Source organism: Photinus pyralis, unplaced genomic scaffold (genome assembly GCF_008802855.1).
Source record: "Photinus pyralis isolate 1611_PpyrPB1 unplaced genomic scaffold, Ppyr1.3 Ppyr1.4_LG6, whole genome shotgun sequence".
Taxonomy (NCBI): domain Eukaryota; kingdom Metazoa; phylum Arthropoda; class Insecta; order Coleoptera; family Lampyridae; genus Photinus; species Photinus pyralis.
The window spans coordinates 21,107,384-21,114,988 of record NW_022170663.1 but is presented as its reverse complement, the minus strand read 5'-3'; the positions used below and the strand labels follow the sequence as shown (position 1 = coordinate 21,114,988).

General features: G+C 35.1%; 2 non-coding genes across 2 annotated transcripts; both read right to left on the bottom strand.

Annotated features, from left to right (window-relative positions):
- Positions 1-5,480: 5,480 nt before the first annotated feature.
- On the bottom strand, positions 5,481-5,553 carry Trnak-cuu. The gene has a single exon. It is a non-coding gene; the product is annotated as a tRNA-Lys (tRNA).
- A 70-nt stretch (positions 5,554-5,623) lies between these two features.
- On the bottom strand, positions 5,624-5,696 carry Trnar-acg. Its single transcript has one exon. It is a non-coding gene; the product is annotated as a tRNA-Arg (tRNA).
- Between the last annotated feature and the right edge of the window lie 1,909 nt (positions 5,697-7,605).

Here is a 7,605-nt window from a genome sequence, read left to right as displayed (position 1 = left end):
TGCGTGAGACACATATCTCCTTCGCCGTATTCATTTTCAACCAGTTAAATCATGACCATTTTTGCCAAAAAAATTCAAAAATGTATACCCAAACCCTTTACATGACATAGGAAAACCTATATCAAGTGTGCGATTAAGGTTTTTGTAGAGCAAAATGCGAATCGTGTAGGAAGCCGCAAAAAAAACCTTTAAAAATCCTCAAGTATTGAGAGCCGATCTAGCGGTACGTGTTGATATTTTTCAACTTGTATAACTGAAGTAACGAAGGCATACCACGGAATGAGTCGTAATACCTTAATTTGAAAATCTCCCCATATTGTAAAAGTTGCTTTTAGGATCCTCTTGTGTCTCCTGATGATTCAATGCAAACCTGTAACGTCCCTTATCAAGTCTATATCGTAACCATGCAAAAACCGTTTACTTTTCAGAAGCGAAATTTGTGAACAAAGTTTGAGATCTGCATTCCCCTAAGACGGTAGGTTCCCCCTCAATGGCGATCCCTACATACCCTTACACCACTGTCCCCCACATTCCTTTGAATGGGGCCCATTGCAGAACAAAGGGAAATTATGTTATTACAGAGCTTCTATGGGTGAGAACCTAATATTGCTAGGTTCATTGAAGGCCCAAATTGGATCCATAGGAGTGTGTAAACCTTTCGTTTCAATTGAATCTGTCGTGTAGTGAATATTCTAGAAATCGAGAGAGACATCTGTGCGACAACAGTCGCCATCAAGTGGATAAAAGATTACTCACCAGTGACAAGGAACGAAAACGGATGCGATGCTGACTGCCCAGGTGGTTTTCTAAAAACTTTCCGTTTGCTACATAAGCAAACTGACGCGTGTTTAATTTTAGTTCCAACATCGATGCCGAATTGATAGTGATTTCGCGATTATGTGCTATAAATGTGCATACAAATTTGAGAATTCGACCACTAGGGAAATCTCTTCTTATCTGAAGAGTAAAGAGTTTTGGCTAATCCCGTGAGGTGAGATACGAGTAGGTAACTAATTAAATTAATTTAAGGGAATATACAGCCGATGACGTTTGGTATCGATACAAAGTAAACAAAGGTAGAACAAACAATAATAAGTGCAGCATTCTTGGAAACCAATTGCGGCAGTAATAACATTCAATTAAAATTTTTACAAGATGTAAAATGTAAGCGTATATCCTTTAGTTTACATAAATGGAATACATCTGTATTTATTAAATTTATACTAATGTGCAATAAGGCGATCTGCAACTTCTTCTACACGTCTATTAGAATGTTTTAATGAGTACCGCGGATACACCCATTAAGTACCTTTATTTGTACAGATCGAGCATTTTTTCGACTTTGCGAATAACATAATTATAAGATAATAGTAATCTTATCACCTATTAGTACCGTCACGAAGTCGGTAGCGGAACGCATAATTTCCAATAACTGTCAGAGAGTATTTTTTAAATTTCCCGCAAAAGAAATTCCAGTCCCATTATTTCGCTCGATATAGAGGTTAAAATGCTTTGTAAACTATTTTAAGCTGTTATACTTATTTGCGAAAAAAAGGCAAATACGTGGAGGTTGATTTGTAGCCATTACGCATGAGGCAGCAGCTATGTCGTTTAACTCTTATGTCGCGTACGTGAATAGCAGTGATAGTCATACACATAGAAATGAATGCTTAGAAATGACTACTAGCATTTGCTATTATGGAAAGCTCCCGCATGTCTAACCAGATTTTTTTCTTTTTGGTTTACGAAGAAGACACAGTGTGTATGTGACCGCAATTCTCTAAGGCATCGTCTGAGCATTTCCTTTATTTATTTGGGCCTGGCCGTTGGGTGATATATAATTCCACTTCCAGATTTATCGTTCCTTTGTCGGCTTTTCGTAACTGTTACGAGTGTAATTTTAACTTATTCGGCGAGGAAGTGTACGTATTAATGAAGTAAAATTCAAGTTCAGTAAGTTCAATGTAAATAAATGACATTTTAAATGGCTCTGGGAACTACTTGAGAAAGTGTTTTGATCGTGGATTCCGATAACTGGTGCAATGTAAAGGTTGCTCGTGATCACCGGTACCTGTTCGATATATTTTACGGAATTTACAAAAAATTCCATCACATACATTTTTACTGGAATGCTAAACTTAGCTTGTCCGCATGATCTTCCTACTACATTCACTACATTGAATGACACGGAGCGTTACATTCCCTACACAAGTTATTTCGAAACTGGAGAAGGACACTCGGAATTTGTTTAATTTCAATAATTTCGGACGAATTTTCTATTAATTCTGTTCTTCTAACGCTTATAGTTTAACAGAAGTGATTTACTCTGTGCTGGAGTTCCGAACGACCTGAAGATCAAGAGGCGGGAGCATTGGGACGGTTTTTAAAAAAAATCAGAAGAATACCTATGTACTCAAAACCCAGCAAAACCGTTAATTAAATCCTCCTAAGTATTATGTTGCTGAGAAAAGGAAATTTTGGAACTATTGGGTAAGTACCTAACTTCTAAACGATACATTTTTGGCCTTCGGTTTATTTGGAAAGGTGCATGTTTTAGGTAGTATCTACCTGGATCACCCAAATTTTTACGTTACTTATTGATACACTTTGCATTGTAACGCTTACATACTAGAGAAAAGGGCATCCTAGGCAAAGTTGGGACGTAGAACACGATTAAAATTGACATGGGTAGAAAGTGATTCCCTTACGAATATTTATTACCTACCTAGATTCATCTACATATAGTGAGAATTCTTGATATCAAATGCGAGACAAGCACCACAAAAAGATATCACTTATTAAATCTCCAACATTTTGTAGGATTAGGAGAATAATCAAAAATGGAACAGTCGAAGTTTAAAAACCTAGCTAATCTGATGGATTTGAATAATCCGAAGAACAAAGTTGAAAGAACAAGTTTTAAAAAATTTGAAGAACTAGGAAAAAATCTTAATGATTTAAGTTAAAAGTTTCTGGGAAAGTAAAATAGGTAGGTTTTTGAAAATTTGTACTTAGGAGTTACTCTGAAGGCCGAATCGATGTAAAATATTTTCAAAATGGCCGCACTTCCGGACACCGGAAGTAGATAGTAACTTCGTTATTTTAAATGGCAACCCCTATTTTTTATTGCATTTTTGGATTCTACGTGAAATTTCACTTCTTTTGATACCCATATGTCGATATATACCATTTATGGTTTTTAAGTTATTTTGACTTTTAAGAAAAAAAATGGCGGATGCAGATGGTACCTTGATAATTGATTACTTGAAAAAGGTTATAGTCATGGCAACCCATTTTTATCAGTGCATAGAGAATGAATAGGGCTTTCTTTTACTGTACTTAAAACAAAGTTAAGTTGCGTACAACCGCACCTATGGAGATCCAAATTTAAGAAACTTCAAAGTCTATAAACTCAGTTTTTTTAAATGGAATGACCATGTTCTTAATATTGCATGAGATAGAGAATCGAAATTGGCATATTTTGATATTACATGTTCCTATAGCTATCTTTAACAGTTTCTGATTTATTCCCATTTCATTGAATTGATCTCGGAATTGATGCCATTTTTTTTCGCATTTTCTTTTTAGTAGTTGGCCATGATTTTATAACAATCGAATTTTAAACAAATCAAGGAATGGATTCTTTAATACCACTGATTCTAGTTCTAGTCTAAATAATTCATTAATAAATAACTCATTTAATAAGGATATAGGACAGAAAATTTTTGAAAAATCTAAACAGAGTCGTTCAACTGAATTTCTTAAACAACGTATAAGTCTGGAAATTAAGAGAGGTAATGCGATATCTGTTCTAGCAACAATTCCATACCAAAAATTTTTCAACAAAGTTTTTTATATTTTGCATTGAATTTATTTTGTTAATCTTGCATTTGCAATTCAATTCATTTTCTTAAATATTCTCTTGTAGAGCTTTGTATAACTAGTGCTTCAACGGTTTGTAGTGCATTAGGGGTACAAAATTTCAAAAATTCATACAATTTCGTTCTAGTTTTCGAATGAATGTACGGAAAGCACGCGCCGCGATTTGGCCCATTTCACCATAAATAACAATTAAATTCCAAAATAGGTGAAACCACTGCGAGTCATTTTTCGATTTTTGAAAAACTTATGTTAACCTATAACAGTGGGTGATGGATTAGTGTCACTAGATTTGTTTAAAATTCAATTGTTATAGAATCATGACCGACTACTAAAAAGAAAATCCTAAAAAAATAGTGTCAATTCAATAAAATGGGAATAAGTCAGAAACTGTTAAAGATAGCTATAGGAACATGTATTGTCAAAATATGCCCATTTCGATTCTCTATCTCATGGAATAGTAAGAACGTGGTCATTCCATTAAAAAAAACTGAGTTTTTAGTCTTTGAAGTTTCATAAATTTGGATATCCATAGGGGCGGTCGTACGCAACTTAACTTTTTTTTAAGTGCACTAAAAGAAAGTCCTATTCATTCTCTATGCACTGATAAAAATAGGTTGCCATGACTACAACCGTTTGCAAGTAATCAATTATCAAGGAACCATCTGCATCCGCCATTTTTTTTCTTAAAGTCAAAATAACTTAAAAACCATAAATGGTAGATATCGACATATGGGTATCAAAAGAACTGAAATTTCACATAGAATCCAAAAATGCAATAAAAAATAGGGGTTGCCATTTAAAATAACGAAGTTACTATCTGTGCGGCCATTTTGAAAATATTTTACATCGATTCGGCCTTCAGAGTAACTCCTAAGTACAAATTTTCAAAAACCTACCTATTTTACTTTCCCAGAAACTTTTAACTAAAGCTCCCAAAAAAACACCCTGTATACCTATCTGTTATGCTGGGTATAGGCGCAGATATACGTTCTTTACGTATAGGTATGTGTTAGGGAAATGTAGTATCAAATGACGTAGTTTTTCATGTAGGAAAATGTAAAAAAAACAGGGTGTTCTATTTAAAATGAGAAAATTGCTACCAATATCCGCTAAAACCAGAAGTACGATAATGATAATATTTTGTTTTGATAGATCATGAAAAACAATGTTGGTAAGCAAATTTTCAGATCCTCCATAAGAGCCTGAATACTTTTAGGTAACCGTTTGCATGAAACCGCTGTAAATATTTAGTTTAAATGCACTAGGACCATCCGTTCCAAAGTTATTGCACTGACGGACAGACGGACAAAGCTTTTTGCTGAGTTGCCCATTTCTTGAGCTTATACAATAAAAATAGGTATACAATTAAAATAGTTTATAAAATATAGCATAAATGAGTAAGAAGAGATAACGCATAAGGTCGTCATAGGGGTGATAGGGCGGCGCATTGGGAGCCGAGGTTAGAGTTCGAGGCACAAGCAAGAGTGCTACTGCGAATGTTCTACATATTGTGACAACCTTCGCACAATCCACAGCCAGCAACATACCTTCCAAAATTATTATTAGTCGTCACCAATCTTAATTATGAACAAAAAAGTCGCCCAACGTGGGGCTCGAACCCACGACCCTGAGATTAAGAGTCTCATGCTCTACCGACTGAGCTAGCCGGGCTTGTTACCAATTGGTTCCGTAAATTATAGAAACTAACAATAATTTTAATTTTGATTTAAAAAAAATACCACGATCCTGCCAGGATTCGAACCTGGAATCTTCTGATCCGTAGTCAGACGCGTTATCCGTTGCGCCACAGGACCTTATATTAGCTTGCGTGCTACTTACCCCCAACTTTGCAACCCTTGTTCAGAGTCCCTATTTACATCTCTCTTTTCCTATTATTTTAAGTATACGATTTTTATTTTAAAAAAAGTGTGCAGTTTGATCACCCAAGAATATTACTTGGTCTTGTTGGGAGATTGGATTCTTGCATACTATTAAATATCAAAATTTAAAAATCAATCGACTTTTTTATTGCTAAATATCTATTAACCTTTGAGAATATCGCCTTCTTTTACCTTTTCTTATATTTCGATTAACTTGAGGAATATAATAGGCAAGGCAGGTACCTACATGAATGGGGTAAAGCCTCTACTTAAACATGTACCGAAATGATAGTACCTACCTACTCTAGAATTTATACCTTTATACTATTCACTTGTCTCTCAAAGTTTAACAAATGCAGTCTGAATTAAAAGGGTTTCAGGTTTTGGTTCGATTCATGTTCAATGTAGGTATGCAATCAAGGAGTAATCCATTTTATAACTAGCATTATACCGGAATCCTTTCCCTATTTACTTTAAACCTTATGAATTTTCACGAAGAGGTGTCAAAATCTCCAATTTCATTGTAAAAACGTCTAGGCCAGTAATTGAATTTCATAGACGTCAAAATTATTCATTGTGCATTTAATTCGAAAAAGAAAAGTTGAAATACATTGCAACAATATACGCGCAGTGGTAACGAGGGTCATAATTGAAATTGTACGCACTTGGATAAAAGTCGAAGGCTTTATTTGCAATGCTTTCTTATATACTTAGTACCTAAATAGGTTTCCGTTGGGAAAGGCGGTCTATACTTACTCGTATACAAATCGAACCGCTTTTGGGTGTAAATTTACACTATGGTGTAACAAAATAGCTTGTTGACTATTGTCATAATAATTCATGTGATTTCTTGGTCTCTTTAGTACTGACTTTCGTGATAAACCAAAATGGCGATGAACTAGGTAAGTATTCGCGAATTAGAATCCATAACCTAATCAATTTTTGAAACATTGACTACAAATAGGTGCATACCTACTGTGTTTTCATTTCATAAGTATCCACCCTCTCTTGACCTGATGTGATTATTGCTTTGAGTCGATTTATATATCGAGAGGGAAGTTCAAAAATGGTAACTAGAGAACTTTAGGTTTCATCCCCCCCCCCCCCCGGTCACCCCATTTCGAAATTTAAAATTGATCTTAAGAACCAATCGATCGATTTCATTTTATTATTATGTTTAAGTAGAGAATTTTATGCCCTTTCAAATTATGTGTCACAAGGTAGGGGGTGCCATTTTAAATTTCGAAGTGGGATGGCTGGAAGGCGAAATGAGGAAACCTAAAATTCTCTAGGTACAATTTTTTAACTTCCCCCTCGATATCTAAATTGACGGGTTTCCACTTAAAGCAATAGTCGCATCAGGTCAAGAGGGTGGATACTTTTAAAATGAACACAGTGTACAAAGATAAATACAAACCTCTTTGCGCAATTATAAGCCAAACTATAGTTGCAGTGCAGATTGTTAGGGTCTTCGAAATATTGTGGTTAAGGTGGTGGAGTACCTACACTTGAAATTCTTTCATATGACCCAATAAATTTGCGGGTTGCCACTCTACGTAAAGGAAAGGGACGGGATGATAAAATATCGAAATGCTCGAATTCTTTTCTTAATATTCCGGGAACTGACTCATTAATAAGTGTAAATTTTAATTGGGACACCCTGTACAGAGATTTTCAATTCAGTACATTTGCAGTCATTGTTTTCAGTTCGTGCAGGTATAATATCGGGCGATCAAAAATGAGTGACTGTCGAGTCGCCTTTGAAAGTTGAAGTTAAGTACGATTTCCCATGTAAACAAAAATTCCAAAGGTGACTCGACGGTCACTCATTTTTGATCGCAAT